The sequence below is a fragment of the Arachis hypogaea genome, chromosome 10 (assembly GCF_003086295.3).
Source record: "Arachis hypogaea cultivar Tifrunner chromosome 10, arahy.Tifrunner.gnm2.J5K5, whole genome shotgun sequence".
Classification (NCBI taxonomy): domain Eukaryota; kingdom Viridiplantae; phylum Streptophyta; class Magnoliopsida; order Fabales; family Fabaceae; genus Arachis; species Arachis hypogaea.
In genome coordinates, this window is record NC_092045.1 from 27,274,003 (window position 1) to 27,295,454 (window position 21,452).

Consider the following 21,452-nt stretch of genomic DNA (forward strand, 5'->3'; position numbering starts at 1 on the left):
ATATCTTTATTTTCTTTTCCACTTAATTTTCGAAAAAACAAAAAAAAAATTACAAAATCATAAAATCCAAAAATATTTCTTGTTTGAGTCTAGAGTCTCATTTTAAGTTTAGTGTCAATTGCATGTTTCTGCTCCTTTTGCATTCATGCATGTGTCTTCATTAATCTTCAAGTTGTTCTTGATGGTTTCATTGCTCTGATTTTTAAATTCTCTTGACTTGAGTGTTTTGTGTGTCTCATATGCATTCTCATTTTGTTAGTGTCAGTAGTATACAAACTGCTAAGTTTGGTGTCTTGCATGCATTGTTATTTGATTTTAGTTGCATTTTGATTATTCCTCTTTATTAAAAATCCAAAAATATTTTTAATTTGTGTCTTTTCAAGTCAATAATACAGAGAATTTGAAGATTCAGAACATACTACAGAGGAATTACACAGAAAAAGCTGGGCGTTCAAAACGCCCAGTGAAGAAGGACAGACTGGCATTTAAACGCCAGCCAGGGTGCCTGGCTGGGCGTTTAACGCCCAAAAGGGTAGTAGTTTGGGCGTTAAACGCCAGAATGTGCACCATTCTGGGCGTTTAACGCCAGGATGGCACAAGAGGGAAGATTTTGTTTTCAAATCAAATTTTTTTAATTTTCAAAATCTTTACAAAATCAAATCTTTTTCAAAATCAATTTCTTTCTATTTTCAAAAATACTTGCTATCAATTAATGATTTGATTCAACATTTCAAGTATGTTGCCTTTTCTGTTGAGAAAGGTTTAATGTTTGAATCATATCTTTTCTTGATAGCCAAGTCATTAATTTTTAAAATCAAATCTTTTTTAAAAAATTTTTCAAATCATATTTTCTCAATCACATCTTTTTAAAATCAATCATATCTTCTTAACCACATCTTTTTCAAAATAGTTTTCAATCAAATCTTTTTGATTTCTAATTTTAAAATCTTTTTCAAAAAATCACTTTACTTCTTTCTCAATCATGGTTTTCAAAAATCAATTAGTGTTTTTCAAAATGTTTTTTAAAATATTTTACTTAATTTTCGAAAATTTCTTCCCCTCTTCTCACATCCTTCTATTTATGGACTAACACTATTCCTTAATGAACAATTCGAACTCCATCTTTCTTGATAAGTTCGAATTTTCTACTTCTGCCTTCTATTTTTCTTTTCCTCTGACACCTCAAGGAATCTCTATACTGTGACATAGAGGATTCCATATTTTCTTGTTCTCTTCTCTTTCATATGAGCAGAAGCAAAGACAAAAGCATTCTTGTTGAGGCTGATCCTGAACCTGAAAGGACCTTGAAGCGAAAGCTAAGAGAAGCTAAGGCACAATTCTCTGTAGAGGACCTAACAGAAATCTTCCAAGAAGAAGAACCCATGGCAGCCGAAAACAACAACAATGCCAATAATGCAAGGAGGGTGCTGGGTGACTTTACTGCACCTACTCCCAACTTCTATGGGAGAAGCATCTCTATCCCTGCCATTGGAGCAAACAACTTTGAGCTTAAGCCTCAATTAGTTTCTCTAATGCAACAGAATTGCAAGTTCCATGGACTTCCATTGGAAGATCCTCATCAGTTTTTAGCTGAATTCTTGCAAATCTGTGACACTGTCAAGACTAATGGGGTTGACCCTGAGGTCTACAGACTTATGCTATTCCTTTTTGCTGTAAGAGACAGAGCTAGGACATGGTTGGATTCACAACCTAAAGAAAGCCTGAACTCTTGGGAAAAGCTAGTCAATGCCTTCTTGGCAAAGTTCTTTCCACCTCAAAAATTGAGTAAGCTTAGAGTGGAAGTCCAAACCTTCAGACAGAAGGAAGGAGAATCCCTCTATGAAGCTTGGGAAAGATACAAACAATTGATCAGAAAGTGTCCCTCTGATATGCTTTCTGAATGAAGCATCATAGGTATCTTCTATGATGGTCTGTTTGAACTGTCCAAGATGTCTTTGGATAGCTCTGCTGGAGGATCTCTTCATCTGAAGAAGACGCCTACAGAAGCTCAAGAACTAATTGAAATGGTTGCAAATAACCAATTCATGTACACTTCTGAAAGAAATCCCGTGAACAGTGGGACAAATCAGAAGAAAGGAGTTCTTGAGATTGATACTCTGAATGCCATATTGGCTCAGAACAAAATATTGACTCAGCAAGTCAATATGATTTCTCAAAGTCTGTCTGGAATGCAAAATGCACTAGGTAGTACTAAGGAAGCTTCATCTGAAGAAGAAGCTTATGATCCTGAGAACACTTCAATGGGAGAGGTGAATTACATGGGAGACCCCTATGGAAACACCTATAATCCTTCATGGAGAAATCATCCAAATCTCTCATAGAAGGATCAACAGAGACCTCAACAAGGTTTCAACAACAATAATGGTGAAGAAACAGGTTTAGCAATGGCAAGCCCTTTCCATCATCTTCTCAGCAACAGACAGAGAGTTCTAAGCAGAACACCTCTGACTTAGCAACCATGGTCTCTGATCTAATCAAAACCACTCAAAGTTTCATGACTGAAACAAGGTCCTCCATTAGAAACTTGGAGGGACAAGTGGGTCAGCTGAGCAAGAAAATTACTGAACTCCCTCCTAATACTCTTCCAAGCAATACAGAAGAAAATCCAAAAGGAGAGTGCAAGGCCATCAACATGGCCGAATTTGGAGAGGAGGGAGAGGCAGTGAACGCCACTGAGGAAGACTTCAATGGACGTCCACTGACCTCCAATGAGTTCCCCAAAGAGGAACCATGGGAATCTGAGGCTCAAAATGAGACCATAGAGATTCCATTGGACTTACTTCTGCCATTCATGAGCTCTGATGAGTATTCTTCCTCTGAAGAGGATGAGTATGTCACTGAAGAGCAAGTTGCTAAATACCTTGGAGCAATCATGAGGCTAAATGACAAGTTATTTGGAAATGAGACTTGGGAGGATGAATCCCCTTTGCTCACCAAAGAACTGGATGACTTGTCTAGGCAGAAATTACCTCAAAAGAGACAGGATCCTGGAAAGTTCTCAATACCTTGTACCATAGGCACCATGACCTTCAAGAAGGCCTTGTGTGACCTAGGGTCAAGTGTAAACCTCATGCCTCTCTCTGTAATGGAGAAGCTAGGGATCTTTGAGGTGCAAGCTGCAAAAATCTCACTAGAGATGGCAGACAACTCAAGAAAACAAGCTCATGGACTTGTAGAGGATGTTCTGGTAAAAGTTGAAGACCATTACATCCCTGCTGACTTCATAGTCCTAGAGACTGGGAAGTGCATGGATGAATCCATCATCCTTGGCAGACCCTTCCTAGCCACAGCAAAGGCTGTGATTGATGTGGACAGAGGAGAATTGATCATTCAAGTGAATGAAGAATCCTTTGTGTTTAAAGCTCAAGGATATCCCTCTGTCATCATGGAGAGGAAGCATGAAGAGCTTCTCTCAAAACAGAGCCAAACAGAGCCCCCACAGTCAAACTCTAAGTTTGGTGTTGGGAGGCCACAACCAACTTCTAAGTTTGGTGTTGAACCCCCACATTCAAACTCTAAGTTTGGTGTTGGGAGGTTCCAACATTGCTCTGAGCATCTGTGAGGCTCCATGAGAGCCCTCTGTCAAGCTACTGACATTAAAGAAGCGCTTGTTGGGAGGCAACCCAATGTTATATTTTATCTATTTTTCCTTTGTTATTTTATGTTTTCTGTAGGTTGATGATCATGAGAAGTCACAAAATCAATTGAAAAAGCAAAAACAGAATGAAAAACAGAAAGAAAAATAGCACACCCTGGAGGAAGAACCTACTGGCGTTTAAACGCCAGTAAGGCTAGCAGATGGGCGTTTAACGCCCAGTCTGGCACCATTCTGGGCGTTTAACGCCAGAAAGGGGCACCAGACTGGCGTTAAACGCCAGTAAAGGGCAAGAACTTGGCGTTAAACGCCAGAAAGGGGCACCAGCCCGGCGTTTAACGCTAGAATTGGCACAAAGAGCAATTTTACTCGCCACTTGGTGCAGGGATGACTTTTCCTTGACACCTCAGGATCTGTGGACCCCACAGGATCCCTACCTACCCCACCACTCTCTCTCTCTTCTTCACCCATTCACCAATCACCTCAACACCTCTTCCCCAAAAAAACCCTTCACCTATCAAATCCCATCTTTCTCTTCACCACTCACATCCATCCTTCATAAAACCCTACCTACCCCACCATTCAAATTCAAACCACTTTCCCTCCCAAACCCACCCATACATGACCGAACCATAACCCCCCCACTCCTATATAAACCCTTCTTCACTCCTTCATTTTCACACAACCTAAACACTACTTCTCCGCCCTTTGGCCGAACTACAAGGCCATCTCCATCTCCTCTATTTCTTCTTCTTCTACTCTCTTCTTTCTTCTTTTGCTCGAGGACAAGCAAACCTTTTAAGTTTGGTGTGGTAAAAGCATTGCTTTTTGTTTTTCCATAACCATTTATGGCATCCAAGGCCGGAGAAACCTCTAGAAAGAGGAAAGAGAAGGCAAAAGCTTCCACCTCCGAGTCATGGGAGATGGAGAGATTCATCTCAAGGGTGCATCAAGACCACTTCTATGAAGTTGTGGCCTTGAAGAAGGTGATCCCCGAGGTCCCTTTCAAACTCAAAAAGAGTGAATATCTTGAGATCCGACATGAGATCCGAAGGAGAGGTTGGGAAGTTCTTACCAACCCCATTCAACAAGTCGGAATCTTAATGGTTCAAGAGTTCTATGCCAATGCATGGATCACCAAGAACCATGATCAAAATGTGAACCCGGATCCAAAGAATTGGCTTACTATGGTTCGGGGTAAATACTTGGATTTTAGTCCGGAAAATGTAAGGTTGGCATTCAACTTGCCCATGATGCAAGGAGATGAACACCCTTACACTAGAAGGGTCAACTTTGATCAAAGGTTGGACCAAGTCCTCACAGTCATTTGTGAAGAGGGCGCCCAATGGAAGAGAGATTCAAGAGGAAAGCCGGTTCAATTGAGAAGGCATGACCTCAAACCCGTGGCTAGGGGATGGTTGGAGTTTATCCAACGCTCAATCATTCCCACTAGCAACCGGTCCGAAGTTACTATAGACCGGGCTATCATGATTCATAGCATCATGATTAGAGAAGAAATAGAAGTTCATGAGGTGATATCCCAAGAACTTTATAAGGTGGCGGACAAGTCCTCTACCTTGGCAAGGTTAGCCTTTCCTCATCTCATTTGTCACCTCTGTTATTCAGTTGGAGTTGACATAGAGGGAGACATCCCCATTGATGAGGGCAAGCCCATCACTAAGAAGAGGATGGAGCAAACAAGAGACCCCTCTCATCATCAAATCCCTGAGATGCCTCAAGGGATGCACTTTCCTCCACAAAACTATTGGGAGCAACTAAACACCTCCCTAGGAGAATTGAGTTCCAACATGGGACAACTAAGGGTGGAACACCAAGAACATTCCATTCTCCTCCATGAAATTAGAGAAGATCAAAGAATCATGAGAGAGGAGCAACAAAGACAAGGAAGAGACATTGAGGAGCTCAAGCACTCCATAGGATCTTCAAGAGGAAGAACAAGCCGCCATCACTAAGGTGGACCCGTTCTTTAATTTCCTTGTTCTTTATTTTTCTGTTTTCGAAAATTATGCTTATGTTTATCTATGTTTGTGTCTTGTGATCATTAGTGTCTTAGTGTCTATGCCTTAAAGTTATGAATATCCTATGAATCCATCACCTTTCTTGAATGAAAAATGTTCTTAATTGAAAAAGAGAAGAATTGCATGAATTTTGAATTTTATAACAGTTTAATTATTTTGATGTGGTGGCAATATTTTTGTTTTCTGAATGTATGCTTAAACAGTGCATATGTCTTTTGAATTTGTGGTTCATGAATGTTGGCTCTTGAAAGAATGATGAAAAAGGAGACATGTTACTGAGGATCTGAAAAATCATAAAAATGATTCTTGAAGCAAGAAAAAGCAGTGAATACAAAAAAAATTTGAAAAAAGAGAGAAAGAAAAAAAAAAGAGAAAAAGAAAGAAAAAGAAAGAAAAAGAAAGAAATAAAGTTGTGATCCAAGGCAAAAAGAGTGTGCTTAAGAACCCTGGACACCTCTAATTGGGGACTCTAGCAAAGCTTAGTCACAATGTGAAAAGGTTCACCCAATTATGTGTCTGTGGCATGTATGTATCCGGTGGTAATACTGGAAGACAGAGTGCTTTGGGCCACGGCCAAGACTCAATAAGTAGTTGTGTTCAAGAATCATCATACTTAACTAGGAGAATCAATGACACTATCTAGATTCTGAGTTCCTAAAGAAGCCAATCATTCTGAATTTCAAAGGATAGAGTGAGATGCCAAAACTGTTCAGAGGCAAAAAGCTAAAAGCCCCGCTCATCTAATTAATACTGATCTTCATAGATGTTTTTGGAATTCATTGTATATTCTCTTCTTTTTATCTTATTTGATTTTCAGTTGCTTGAGGACAAGCAACAATTTAAGTTTGGTGTTGTGATGAGCGGATAATTTGTACGCTTTTTGGCATTGTTTTTAGTATGTTTTTAGTATGATCTAGTTAGTTTTTAGTATATTTTTATTAGTTTTTAGGTAAAATTCACTTTTCTGGACTTTACTAGGAGTTTGTATGTTTTTCTGTGATTTCAGGTATTTTCTGGCTGAAATTGAGGGACCTGAGCAAAAATCTTATTCAGAGACTAAAAAGGACTGCATATGCTGTTGGATTCTGACCTCCCTGCACTCGAAGTGGATTTTCTGGAGCTACAGAAGCCCAATTGGCGCGCTCTCAACGGCGTTGGAAAGTAGACATCCTGGGCTTTCCAGCAATATATGATAATCCATACTTTGCCCAAGATTTGATGGCCCAAACCGGCGTTCAAAATCACCTTCAGAATTCCCAGCGTTAAACGCCGGAACTGGCACAAGGATGGGAGTTAAACGCCCAAACTGGCACCAAAGCTGGCGTTTAACTCCAAGAAGAGTCTCTACACGAAAATGCTTCAATGCTCAGCCCAAGCACACACCAAGTGGGCCCGGAAGTGGATTTTTATGTCATTTACTCATCTCTGTAAACCCTAGGCTACTAGTTCTATATATATAGGACCTTTTACTATTGTATTATAATCTTCTGATCTTTGGAGTCTTTTGATCTTTAGATCTTTTGATCACTTTGGGAGGCTGGCCATTTGGCCATGCCTAGACCTTGTTCTTATGTATTTTCAACGGTGGAGTTTCTACACACCATAGATTAAGGTGTGGAGCTCTGCTGTACCTCGAGTATTAATGCAATTACTATTGTTCTTCTATTCAATTCCGCTTGTTCTTGTTCTAAGATATCACTTGTTCTTCAACTTGATGAATGTGATGATCCGTGACACTCATCATCATTCTCACCTATGAACGTGTGCCTGACAACCACCTCCGTTCTACCTTAGATTGGGTGGATATCTCTTGGATTCTTTAACCGAAATCTTCGTGGTATAAGCTAGAACTGATGGCGGCATTCAAGAGAATCCGGAAGGTCTAAACCTTGTCTGTGGTATTCTGAGTAGGATTCAATGATTGAATGACTGTGACGAGCTTCAAACTCCTGAGGGCGGGGCGTTAGTGACAGACGCAAAAGAATCACTGGATTCTATTCCGGCCTGATTGAGAACCGACAGATGGATAGCCGTGCCGTGACAGGGTGCGTTGAACATTTCCACTGAGAGGATGGGAGGTAGCCACTGACAACGGTGAAACCCTTGCATACAGCTTGCCATGGAAAGGAGTAAGAAGGATTGGATGAAGACAGTAGGAAAGCAGAGAGACGGAAGGAACACAACATCTCCATACGCTTATCTGAAATTCCCACCAATGAATTGCATAAGTATCTCTATCTTTATCTTTATGTTTTATTCATCATTCATAACCATTTGAGTTTGCCTGACTAAGATTTACAAGGTGACCATAGCTTGCTTCATACCAACAATCTCTGTGGGATCGACCCTTACTCGCGTAAGGTTTATTACTTGGACGACCCAGTACACTTGCTGGTTAGTTGTGCGAAGTTGTAGTGATCACAATTTCGTCCACCAGATAGGTGTTGTCTTAAGTTTCTGAAAGGCTGCTTCGCATTCTGAGTTTCAAGTGAAGTGCTGTTCTTTCTTTAGTATGTTGAAGAAATGTTGTGAGTGGTTGGATATTGCTGGTAAAAATCGAGATAATGCGGCCAGCCTACCATTTAATGTTGTACCTTTTACTGTTTGTTGGCTTCTCATATTTATTATTGCCTTGCATTTCTCGGGGTTTGCTTCGATGCCCCTTGATGTGAGCATGAAGCCGAGAAATTTGCCGCCCATGACTCCAAAGGCACACTTCTCAGGGTTTAGCCTCATATTATGTTGTCTTATTTGCATGAAGATTTCTTCGAGGTCGAATCCATGATCCTGGTTTTGTTTTGTTTTTACAACCATGTCGTCAACGTAGACCTCGAGATTTCTTCCTATTTGTTTGTTGAAAACTTTGTCCATTAGCCGCTGATAAATAGCACCTGCATTCTTTAAACCAAATGGCATAACCTTATAACAATAATTTCCTAATTCAGTAATGAAAGTTGTTTTGTCCTCATCTTTAGGATGCATTAGGATTTGATTATACCCTGAATATGCGTCTAAAAATCTTAAAAGGTTATATCCAGAGGCATTATCTACGAGTTTGTCAATGCAGGGAAGGGGATAGGCATCTTTTGGGCATGCCTTATTTAAATTAGTAAAATCGACACACATTCGCCATTTACCTGAGACTTTTCTTGCCATAACCACATTGGACAACCATGTTGTAAAACTCATCTCCTTTATGAATCCTGCCTGAAGTAGTTTCCGAGTTTCCTCCAAGCATGCCGACCTTTTTGTGTCTCCCATGTTTCTTTTCTTTTGTGATATAGGTCGGACCTTTGGATCAATGCCAGGCATGTCCGTTAGGGTCCATGCAAAGAGGTCGACATTTTTTCAAAGAATGCTGGGTATGCTTTCTTTGTTACCTGCAAGTAGAGAGCAGCTTATGTAAGTGAAATGGTTGTCATTATTGTCTAGTGTTACCTTTTCAAGATCGTCTGTTGGTGCTGGTCTGTCTCAAAAGTCTTCTCTAGGGTTGAGGTTGGCAGCGCTTGAAATGTTTGATGCGTTGAATGTGTTTCCTGGAAGCTCGGTTCTCAGTGTATTTTCTGCTCTAATTTTAAGGCTTTCGTTGTAACAATGCCGAGCTTCCCTTTGGTCAGAATGTATGGTGGCTACCTGATCGTCCTATACCTGAAATTTAACGCAAAGGTGAACAGTAGATACGATAGCACCAAAAGAATTTAAAGAAGGTCTACCGAGAATGACATTATAAGGACTGAGGCAGTCCACTACTAAGAATTGAACATCCTTTGTTGTTGATAGAGGGTAGTCACCCATTGTTACTTTCATCCATATGCTTCTGAGAATTGGTACTCGTTCCCCTGAGAAACCCACCGGTTCTCCCGAGGATGGCTGCATGATTTTGTTACTTAGCTTCATCTTCTGGAAAGTATAGTAGAATAAGACGTCGGCGCTTCTGCCTGGGTCTAGTAGGATTTCTTTAACTAGGAGATCTCCTATCTGAATCAAAATTACCACAGGATCGTCCAGATTGGCGGCCTGGGCTTGGTAGTTAGCTCGCTCGAAGGCTATGGTAGATATATTTGGTGGGTGGGCGATTTCCTCTGTCCTTTGGATCATCAGCATTGCTCAGTAACTCCTTTTTCTTGCCGAGCTTGTATGTCCACCTCCTGCAAACCCTCCTATGATACAGTTGATAACCCCTCTAGTTGGTGGTGGTGGGTGCTTAGTCTTTTTGGTGATGTTTGGGTTCTGCTCGGGTTGATTATTAGCTGAGATTTGTTGACCTTGTTTCATTCGCCCAGTCACGTACATATCCATGTGTCCCTGCCTGGCCAACCTTTCTAGGAGATCTTTTGCGATTATGTATTCATCAGTGGTGTGGCCAAACTTTTGGTGGAAAGCGCAGTGCTTAGATTTATCGACGTATCTTTGATCCTGATATGAACCTGCCCTGCTCGGTGGATTGATGATCTCCGCATTCAGTATTTCCTTGATAATATCTTCCTTTTCGGTATTGAACTGCGTGTACACGTCGTACTTTGGTGTCAGTCTGAAATGTTTCTCGTGCTCTTTGTGGTTTGGCACCCTAGGGTGTTTTTCTTCCTCCCGCCGAGGTATCTGTCGATCTGCTCGTCGGTGTTCTCTGAGCTCTTCGATTTCCATTTGTTCGGTGGCCTTTTCTCGGAATTCTTCTAACATTCTTGGTTTTGTCACGGCTATTAATTCATGGAACTTCCTGAGTTTGAGACCACTTTTCAACGCATGTAGATGGACATCGGGATTTAGGTTGGAAATTTCCATGGTTGCCTCAAAAACCGTGTCATATAGTCTTTCAAGCTTTTGTGTTGACCTTGCCTGATGGTGCTTAAATAGTCTAACCCACGTACATATATTCTTGACGCAGCAAAGTAATCAATGAAAAATCGAGCCATTTCTTCAAAAGAAGATATTAAACCTGCAAACAACTTAGAAAACCAAAGTAATGCAGCACCGTCTAAGAAAGTAGGAAATGCCCGACAAAGTATAGGTTCAGAGGTATCATTAAAAAACATCATAGATTGAAATTTCTTAACGTGGACCCGAAGGTCGCTAAACCCTTGATATGGTTTGAGTCTGGTCGGCAGTACAAAATTCTTCGGCATTTGGAACTTGGCGACGCTTTCTGAGAAAGGGTTGTCAATGGTCAATTTTTCTTTCGGCGGGGTGACGTCATGGGCTTCTGCCTCCTTTGGTTTTGTACTGCTTCCATTGGAGTTTCCTTCATCGTGTGACAATTCGGCTATCCTCCGAACTTCCGCTTGTAGCTCGACTATCTGGGCCATGAGGTCGGCCTGTGTGTGTTGTTGTACTCCATTATCTGCCATGCTTGCGGATTGAGATTCTTGCGCAAAAGAGAGTAAAAAATAGGGTAGAGACAATGGTGGGGTTGGATAAATTCTGGCCCACGGTGGGTGCCAAATGCTCCGTCAAAGGATACTTGTCACCGTTATAGCTTGGCAACGTGTTTTTCAGTGGTCCCTTGAGCTTCAGGCAATGATATCCTCAGAACTGGGACTCCGGTGTGGAACCTAGAAGAAAGACTCCGACGCTCAAGTCAATAATTTTCTTTATAGAGGAGAAATAAAACAAAGTGATCGTGAAGAGACTGTCGTCGCTCCTTTAGAGCAAATAGCCGGAAATGTACACCTTTTGCAAGTCCTTGGCGAGGTTAGCTCCCCGTATTATATATAGGGAGTGTTGTTGTTAGTGTTTGTTGACAGATTGCATGGGTAGTGACGAACAATTCTTGCATGGTCTAGAATTTTACAAATAATTTCTCGTTAAAAGTATAGCTTCTAAACCAACAAGAATCCTTTCATACAAAAGATTGGTTGTCACAAGTAACAAACCTCTAATAAAATTGATAACTGAAGTATTTAAACCTCGGGTCGTCTCTCAAGAAATTGCAGGGAAGTGTTCTTATAATTGGTTATGTAAAGATATATTTTAGGATTTTTGAATAAGGAAACAAGAAAAGTAAATTACAAAGGAAATCAAATGACCAGAAAAGCTCTTGGCAAGGTTTGGTGGTCAAGGATCTCTATCCTTATCACTAACCACAACATGAGAATTGACAAGGATCAATCCCATTAAATCATCCTCTAACTAATAGTAAAGGAAAGTTAAATGAGCTATATCAATCCAAGTCCATAAGTCATAGCTCTCCACTAATTCAATTAGTGAGAACTAGAGTTAATGGCTCCCAATCATCAATTCCTTGGACATTAGTGACTCAAGAGTTCCTAAGTTACCATCCCAAGCCAAGAACATAAAAGTCTAATTTGAGATCCTCCCAAGAATTTTATCAAACACTTGAAAGGCACAACACAAAAGCATAGAAAAGCAATAAGAGATAATAAAATCCAAACAACCAATTGAAAGCATCAATAACATAAATTGAAGAAAGCAATCATAAATATGAAATATCTTAAATTGCATTAAATAGAAAATCAAATCTAAAATGGAGTTCATAAACCAAATTAGGGAAATAAACAAATCAACAAGAGAAATAAATAAACCAAAATACTAGAACAATTAAAGTAGAAGAAACCTAAATTGAAGCAAGGTAGAATTCTGAAATTGGAAAGAAATAAACCTAAAACTAAGAGAAATCCTAAATCCTCAAACCTAGAGAGATGAGAGAGCCTCTGTCTCTAGAAACTACATCTAAAACCTAAAATTGTGAATAATGAGAAGTGATTTGATGAATGAATGATTCCCTCACTTTGAAGCCTCTAATCTGCATTTTCTGGGCCAAAAATGGGTCATTCACGCGTATGCGTCACCCAACAGCCAGGAAACTATGGCAAATTATATATCTTTGCAAAGCCCCGAATGTTATATTTCCAACGCAACTAGAACCGCCTCATTTGAACCTTTGTAGCTCAAGTTATGATCAATTTAGTTCAAAGAGGTCAGGGCTGACAGCTCAACGATTCCTTCAATTTCTTGTATTCCTTCCACTTTTGCATGCTTCCTTTCCATCCTCTAAGCTATTCCTGCCCTATAAACCCTGAAGACACTTAACAAACATATCACGGCATCGAATGGTGATAAGAGAGGATTAAACATAGCAAAGTTAAGGCCAAAGAAGCACGTTTTCAATCATAGCACAAAATTAGGAAGGAAAGTGTAAAACATGTGGATTCTGTGAATAAATGTGAGAATAGTGGATAAAATCTACTCAATTAAGCACAAGATGTATCACGAATTAGTGATGCATCAAATCTCCCCACACTTAAACATTAGCATGTCCTTATGCTAAGCTCAAGAGAAGTTATAAGAGTGAAGGCAAAATGGTAGGATGTATGAAATGCAACCTATCTGTATAAATGCAGCTAAATGTAAAATGCTGTTACCTACTTGGTGAAAAGTAAATAAGCCTTTCAAGAACAAATATGAACTGGTGTTCACTAATTCAAATCATAAAAATGAAGTACAAATAGACTTGCAGAAGAAAATAGCTCATGAAAGCCGGGAATAAAGAATCGAGCATCGAACCCTTACTGGAAGTGTATACATTCTAATCACTCAAGTGTTTAAGGGTCGAGTCTCTCGGTTCTCTACTAATCTTGCTTTCTAAGGCTTGCTCTTCTTCTACGAATCAACAGAAATTTAATGCACAAATACACATATCAAGAGGTCTTTTCAAGGGTTGTAATGGGGTTAGGGTCAAGGTAGGAATGTATTTGGTTAAGTGGACTGAAATTCAAATCCTTGATTAACCTAAACTTCCCACCTAACTCAGGACAATCCATGTAATCATAATATAAAGCCTAACTATACCCATTAACTATGTTTATCACATATTCATGCATCCTAAATTTGAGTACAGTACATATGCATTGCTATCACCATTTACTTTGGGGCATTTTGTCCCCTTTTATTATTTGCTTCTTTTTTTTCTTTTTCTATTTTTTTTCTATTTTTTCTTTTCTTTTCTTTTGTTTTTTTTCTCAATGCATATGATTAAAGTATTGAATGCAATAATATGTGCTTAACTATTGTTTTGCACATTTTCACAAGAATATACAACATCAAATTCTCAAACCAAATGTTTCTAACCCAATTTCCCCACACTTAATTCATGAGAACTTTCACTAGTCTAAGCTAACCAAGGATTCAAATTAAGAACATTATTGTTTTTCGCTTAGAGTTAATGATGTGCTAAAATAAAGAACAAATGGGTAAAATAGGCTCAAAATTGGTTTACAAAGGATAATGAAAAGGTTAAGGCCATCTGGGTATGTAAGCTATGTGAAACAAGGCCTCAATCATATAAGTTCATGCATACATCAAACAATGGAAATATAGAATTAAGCAAGACAAATATCACAATTTTAGAGAGAACAACACACACCCAAAATAAAATATTGGTTGATAAAATACAACCAATCAATTGGGCTAAAAAATCTCACTGGTTTTGTGTGTTCAAGCTCTAAAACCATGTTCCGAAAATAAATTTCTTCAAGCAAATTCAACACAAGAATTTAATTCAAATTAGTGAAATACCTAAAATAGTTTCTTGAAAAGAAAATCATTACTTCAACCAAATAGTGGTAAAATATGCACAAAGTCTAACTATAATGCAATCAAACATGCAAATGCAACAACTAACTACAAAGAAGAGTGAGAATTGGTGTTGGAAAGGAAGTAACTAACCCACGGAAGTCAGTATCGACCTCCCTACACTTAAAGATTGCACTGTCCTCGGTGCATGCAAAGATGTGCAAGTGGACGCGTTGCTCCAACTGATGCCTTTCTCCAAAGATCGTGCAACAGACTTATTTATTGCTTCAGTTAGAAACTTTTTCGTTTCCTTCTTGGTGGCCATCCTGAAAGAAGAGAAAAAGGAAGGGAAAGAACCCACAAGCAAAGATAGGAAAAGAAATAAAAATTTTGTGGGCTAGTGCCAAATAATAAGGTTCTCAACTACATGGTAGCTACAACATGTAAGTGAGAAAAATAATAGAAGCACAGGGCATGTCAACTAAATAGCAAACAAGTCAAGAAGCACCCAAGTAATGCAAGAAATATGCAACAATTGAGTAAGAAAATTTTTAACACCAATGTGAAAATAACAAATATAGAAAAGAAAAAGAGAAGAAACAATAAAGTTAAAATGCCATGAATGTGAGTATGCAAATGTAACAAATAGAAGAAAAGAAAGGGAATAAGGATGAGAAGTTAAAGAAATGGAGAAGAAGGAAGTAAGAAAGGAGGACGAAAGATGGAGAAAGGATAGAAGAAAGAAGTAAGAAATGAAAAAAAAAGACGCGACGCGCACGCGCAGAGCACGCGTGTGACGCGTACGCGTTAGAGATGCGTACGCTTGGGTGATTTTGTGCCTCTAGCACAGTGTCAGCCCCAGACCATCACAACTCTCTATTCAGCACACTTTTACACCAATTTTCATGCCCACGCGTATGTGTTGCTGACGCTTACGCGTGGGTTGAACTTTCTACAGGGGACGCGTACACATGTGGTACGCGTACGCATGGTGTGGCTTGTGCGCCACCACACCCCTTCCGTGCGTCTCTCACGCAACTTTCTGTTTAGTTGTGCATACACAAACGACGGGTGCGCGTCGATCCCTCTTTTTTTATGCAGAATGCAGAATGTAAATGATGATGCAGAATTTACGAATTAACACTGATAAAATTAAAATAAAATAAAACTAAGAATAAAAAGAGACGATCGTACCATGGTGGGTTGTCTCCCACCTAGCACTTTTAGTTATTGTCCTTAAGTTGGACATTTGGTGAGCTCCTTGTCATGGTGGCTTGTGCTTGAACTCATCATGAAATCTCCACCAATGTTTGTAATTCCAGTGGTCTCCGGGATCCCAAACTAGGCACAATGAGCCTTCAAGCAAGTTGAAGCAAGTGATAAGGCCCCAAGAGTGTTGATTGTTGGAATGAATTCCGGGGTCCCAAACCTTGCTTTTGCACCCGTCTTCTTGTTGATCATCATTGTTCCAACCGGGTGGCAAGCAATTTGAATTCTTATTGAAGCGTCCAAACAACTTCCTAGACCCATGCAATCGAGCTCTACACCAATCCTTGCACTTCAACTTGGAGCATGTAAGCATAGTGAACCTTGCATGATAACTCCTATCACTGACCATCTCCCTCTTACTCTTAAAGCCACAAAGAGCTCTAAGCTGACCATCTATCTCAAGGAAACCATATTCAAGTGGAATGAGAAAGCTAAGGGATATGAATTTTACCCACTTGAATGTTGTGAAAGATGATAGTGACTTAGGGGGAGAGGTCTCCAACAACTTTGGCAAGGTGATTTGAAGTTCCACTCCCATGTGTTCTTTCTTGACAACTTCCACCTCTTTGCGATCTTCTTCAATATCAACCTCTCCCTCTTGCTAGTTTTTTTCCAATTCAATCTCTTTTTCATTGCTCACCAAGGGCATGGGAGGTTGTGCTTCGTCCTCTTTGGTCTCCATGTCAAATCTAGTGGAAGAGGATTCAATTGCAGATAAGAATTCATCAATGATTGAATCCATCTCTGGATCAACCTCTTTGAAATCTTCAACCATGATATGTCTTGGAGGTTGTACACCCTCCTCAACATCAACATCAAACACCTTGGAAGGAGGCTCTATGACTGGACTTTTCCATGGAGGTTTCGCATCTCCCAAGTCTTCAACCACTTCCTCTTCTGTGATAATTTCGGTTTTCTCCACTTGCTCCAATACAAAATCAAATTCCTCCTTGATGTTTTCCTTTACTAATTCTTTAACCACCCCTTCGCCTTCAAGAGTCTCTACTACCTCCACCTTTTGGGCCTTCTCTAGCTTCTTTTGAAGTATGAATTCGTAAAGACGATCCATTCTCTCTTGTTCCAGGTCAGTAGCATCATTGGGATCATGTTGCTCTTGGATTGATGGATATGGGTATTCTTACACGGAAGGTGGTGGTGCACTAAAGCTTGAGGGCTGAATATTGGAGGTAGAGGATTGATTCCTGCGGGATATAAGATATTGGAGTTTAGAGGTGAGACCAATGAGCTTAGAGATAAGTGTGTTGTTATCCAACGGAGGTTGGGGTGGATAGGAGGGTTCATTTGTTGGGAGAAAGGGCTCATAATACGGAGATGGTTCCTCTTGATAAGGATATGGAGATGGTGTATATTGAGGTGATGGTTCTAAGTATGGCTCATAAGGCTCTTGGTATGGTGGGTAAGGATTAGGGTCATATGGGGGTGTTTGGTGGTAAGGTGCTTGTGAGTATGGTGGTTCAAAATTATGTTGAGGAGGGGGTTCATAGGCGTATGGTGGTGGTTGTTGATAATCAAAAGAGTGCTCACCATAGCTATCATCTTGATATGCTTCTTGGAATGGCTCTTGGTTATAGTATGTTGGTGGAGGTTGTTACCAAGAGGGTTGATCAAATCCTTGTGGCTCCTCCCAACCTTGATTGTTCCAACCTTGATGCATATTCTCATTGTAACCTCCATTCCCTACAACATAATTTGAACTAAACTCATAGCCAAAGGGGTGAGAATTCATAGTAGCTAAAGAAAATAAAAACAAAAACTAGTAAAAATAAGCAACTAATTCCTAAACTAACAAAAACTAGCAAACAAGCAAAAAAAAGCAAATATTTACAATAACCAATAATAAGGCCCATGTTTGCAATTCTCCGGCAACGGCGCCATTTTGACGAACAGATTCTTGTGTGGTCTAGAATTTTACAAATAAGTTCTCGTTGAAAGTATAGCTTCTAAACCAAAAGAATCTTTTCATACAAAAGATTGGTTGTCACAAGTAACAAACCCCTAATAAAATTGATAACCGAATAATTTAAATCTCGGGTCGTCTCTCAAGAAATTGCAGGGAAGTGTTCTTATAATTGGTTACGTAAAGATATATTTTGGGGTTTTTGAATAAGGAAACAAGAAAAGTAACTTGCAAAGGAAATCAAATGACCAGAAAAGCTCTTGGCAAGGTTTGGTGGTCAAGGATCTCTATCCTTATCACTAACCACAACATGAGAATTGACAAGGATCAATCCCATTAAATCATCCTCTAACTAATAGTAAAGAAAAGTTAAATGAGCTATATCAATCCAAGTCCATAAGTCATAGCTCTCCACTAATTCAATTAGTGAGAACTAGAGTTAATGGCTCCCAATCATCAATTCCTTGGACATTAGTGACTCAAGAGTTCCTAAGTTACCATCCCAAGCCAAGAACATAAAAGTCTAATTTGAGATCCTCCCAAGCATTTTATCAAACACTTCGAAAGCACAACACAAAAACATAGAAAAGCAATAAGAGATAATAAAATCCAAACAACCAATTGAAAGCATCAATAACATAAATTGAAGAAAGCAATCATAAATATGAAATACCTCAAATTGCATGAAATAGAAAATCAAATCTAACATGGAGTTCATAAACCAAATTAGGGAAATAAACAAATCAACAAGAGAAATAAATAAACCAAAATACTAGAATAATCAAAGTAGAAGAAACCTAAATTAAAGCAAGGTAGAATTCTGAAATTGGGAAGAAATAAACCTAAAACTAAGAGAAATCCTAAATCCTAAAACTAAGAGAAATCCTAAATCCTAAAACCTAGAGAGAGGAGAGAGCCTCTCTCTCTAGAAGCTAAATCTAAAACCTAAAATTGTGAACAATGAGAAGTGATTTGATGAATGAATGATTCTCCCACTCTGTAGCCTCTAATATGTGTTTTCTGGGCCAAAAACTGGGTCAAAAACAGCCTAGAAATCGCCCCTAACACGTGGCTCTGTCACGTATACGCATCGCCCACGCGTACGCGTCGCTTGTCTGCCGCACTATCCACGTGTACGCGTCATTCATGCGTACGCATCGCCCAACAGCCATACAACTATAGTAAATTATATATCGTTGCAAATCCCCAGATGTTAGCTTTCCAAGGCAACTGGAACCGCCTCATTTGGACCTCTGTAGCTCAAGTTATAATCGATTTAGTGCAAAGAGGTCAGGGCTGACAGCTCAGCGATTCCTTCAATTTCTTGTATTCCTTCCACTTTTGCATGCTTCCTTTCCATCCTCTAAGCCATTCTTGCCCTATGAACCCTGAAGGCACTTAACAAATATATCACAGCATCGAATGGTGATAAGAGAGGATTAAACATAGCAAATTTAAGGCCAAAGAAGCACGTTTTCAATCATAACACAAAATTAGGAAAGAAAGTGTAAAACATGCAGATTCTGTGAATAAATATGAAAATAGTGGATAAAATCCACTCAATTAAACACAAGATGTACCACGAATTAGTGGTGCATCAGGTAGTGCTCGGATCTTTAGGGGTTTTGAAATTGATTTTTGAAACCAGTCTTAATGATGCGGGAATCTCGTTAATGTTAGTTTACTGAGGTTTTTGTGGTAACCTGGCTCATGCTCAGTTATGCTTCTTAAGCCGAAAATGTTGATATGGTCCACTTGGTAATTACTCTCCTAACAAATATTGTCATGTTCTGTATATTAAAATGAAAAATTATGGTAATGGAATATATATATACATACATCGCATTGTTAAGTTTCATGTTGTCATAAGTAAAATTAATATAAGGCAAAAAAAATTTCCTTTTAAAAAGAATTATTCTATGTATTGTTAACTAATATCATTAGATTTAATTCATTAAAAATATGAAATAATTTTATATAACAAACTATTAATTAAACTCATTCTAAAAAAAAGCAAAATTAACTATTCTCCTCGTTTCAATTTAGATCTATGATTTATATAACAATCAAATAAAGTATATGAAATTTGTGATAAAAAGAGATTAAAAAAATGAGCCCCACACCATGTTGGCTGAGTTTGCCTTTCATCGAAGCTTAATGAAACATAGGCCTATAGTCCTATAGAACTGAACTCTGGTCCAAGCTGGATAAAGAGAACATTAACTAACCTATTATACGGCAGCCAATGAGCCTTAGCTCACAAGGTATTCTGCCCCCTCCCCATCTCAAAGGTCTCGGGCTCAACAAAAAACAAAACCTATTATACGGCACAACTTCTGAATCAGTTGCAAGCTTTCCATAAACCTTACCGTTTCGTGTCCACTCAAACCAATATGACATCAATCTATATCGTTTATATATTTTAATTTATACCTCTATGATCAAACAATTACAATATGACATTCCGTTCAAATAGACTGTTATATGAAATCGGCTTCCTATATTATATGTTATTGTGGATCTTTACAAAATATCAATAATATTTTATCTTTTTCTAATTAAAATATTTTTTATAAAATATTATTATTATCATAACAGTATAAAATATTAAAATAATTAAATATTCTTATATTTCACACGAAGATGTGATGTAAAAATAAAACCTTTCATAAGAAGTCACAAAAAAAACCTCTTTATAAGAATTTTTTTAACTATATTTTAAATAGGTCTATAATAATTTTTTTAACGATTTTTTTAATATTGGACCAATATTGGTGAATTTGTTGGAAATGGACCATTTAATGTATAATTCGGTTTTATGGAGAATAAAAATGAAAGGGCCGAAATCGCCGGATCAAATCATCAAGCCCAAATGAAGGGGGCGAATTGCAAAATTTTTTAAAAAATCCAAGTGTAGCATTGGAGATAGAGACCCAATTTCAGGAGTAGTTTTGGAACTTGAATAGAAAATGGGGAGAGCGTGTGAGTAGTACAAGGGGGCGAATTGATGGGAGTGGACAAATGTCCACAATGTAACTGGCCAGAAAGGGGGATGCATGTTTGATTTGGAAAGATTGCTTTGTCTCTTTCCTCACGGGTTCACTAAACCAAGTTATTGAAAATTGGATGGTAAGTAGTAAAGTCATTTTCATTTCTTTAGTTACTGAAAAAAAAATTTTCTTTGAAGTAAAGTAAAATCTTAAATTTGGAAGAATGAAGCAATAATGGTACTTCATGATTTCACCAAATCTGAAGAACACATTATTCAATTTTTAGATCATCCTATATATGCAAGTTAATTTTTTTAATATTCATTTTAATTAATGTTAATGTTGACGTATTAGTTAAGATTATTTAGAGATTGTTAATGTATTAGAATTTGTTAGTGTAGTTTAAAAATTTAGTTTAGTTAAGATATTATTAGTAAAATAATCAGTGCTCTAATTTCGAAAAGTTAGAATATATAGAGTAAATTTTTTGAAAAAAATATTTTATGTTAATATAAAATTGATATAATTAGTTAAAATTTTAGATTTTGTACTTAAATTCATTTTGTAATATATTTAGGATTAATAGAAATGATACGTGATTAATAAAAGTGGAAAATTAAAAGTTGTATATAATATTTTTTAAAAAAATTTATTACTAACGGTAATAATAATATTTGTAGAATGAAAATATTAAAAGTTATTATTGATATTTTTTAAAAAATAAGTTTAAAAACGTTTTGTAGTATGTTTACTAATATTCATTAAAATATGTTTATTAAAAGTTATTATTTTATTAGAAAAGATAGAAAGTATGATTTTTATTGTTATGTTGCTGTCTGTTAAATTTTAATAATAAACATGAATATTTTTTTATTATTTTAATATATTTTAATGTATTTTATTATATTAATATATTTGTGGAGTAACATTGCCTTTCCAAAAAGGAAACAAATTATTATTTAGCAAAAAAAAAACGATAATTTATATAGAAATTTTTTATAGGGTTAGTTTTTTAATAAGTTTAATTACATGAATAAATAAATTTGTTTAGGAATAGTATTTTTCAAATGTGTAGCTACTAGATTTAAATG

The 21,452-nt window shown here is 37.9% G+C and overlaps 1 non-coding gene across 1 annotated transcript; it reads right to left on the reverse strand.

The window, feature by feature from the left end:
• Positions 1-1,787: 1,787 nt before the first annotated feature.
• LOC112718705 (small nucleolar RNA R71) lies at positions 1,788-1,895 on the reverse strand. The gene has a single exon (XR_003161033.1). It is a non-coding gene; the product is annotated as a small nucleolar RNA R71 (small nucleolar RNA).
• Positions 1,896-21,452: the final 19,557 nt, after the last annotated feature.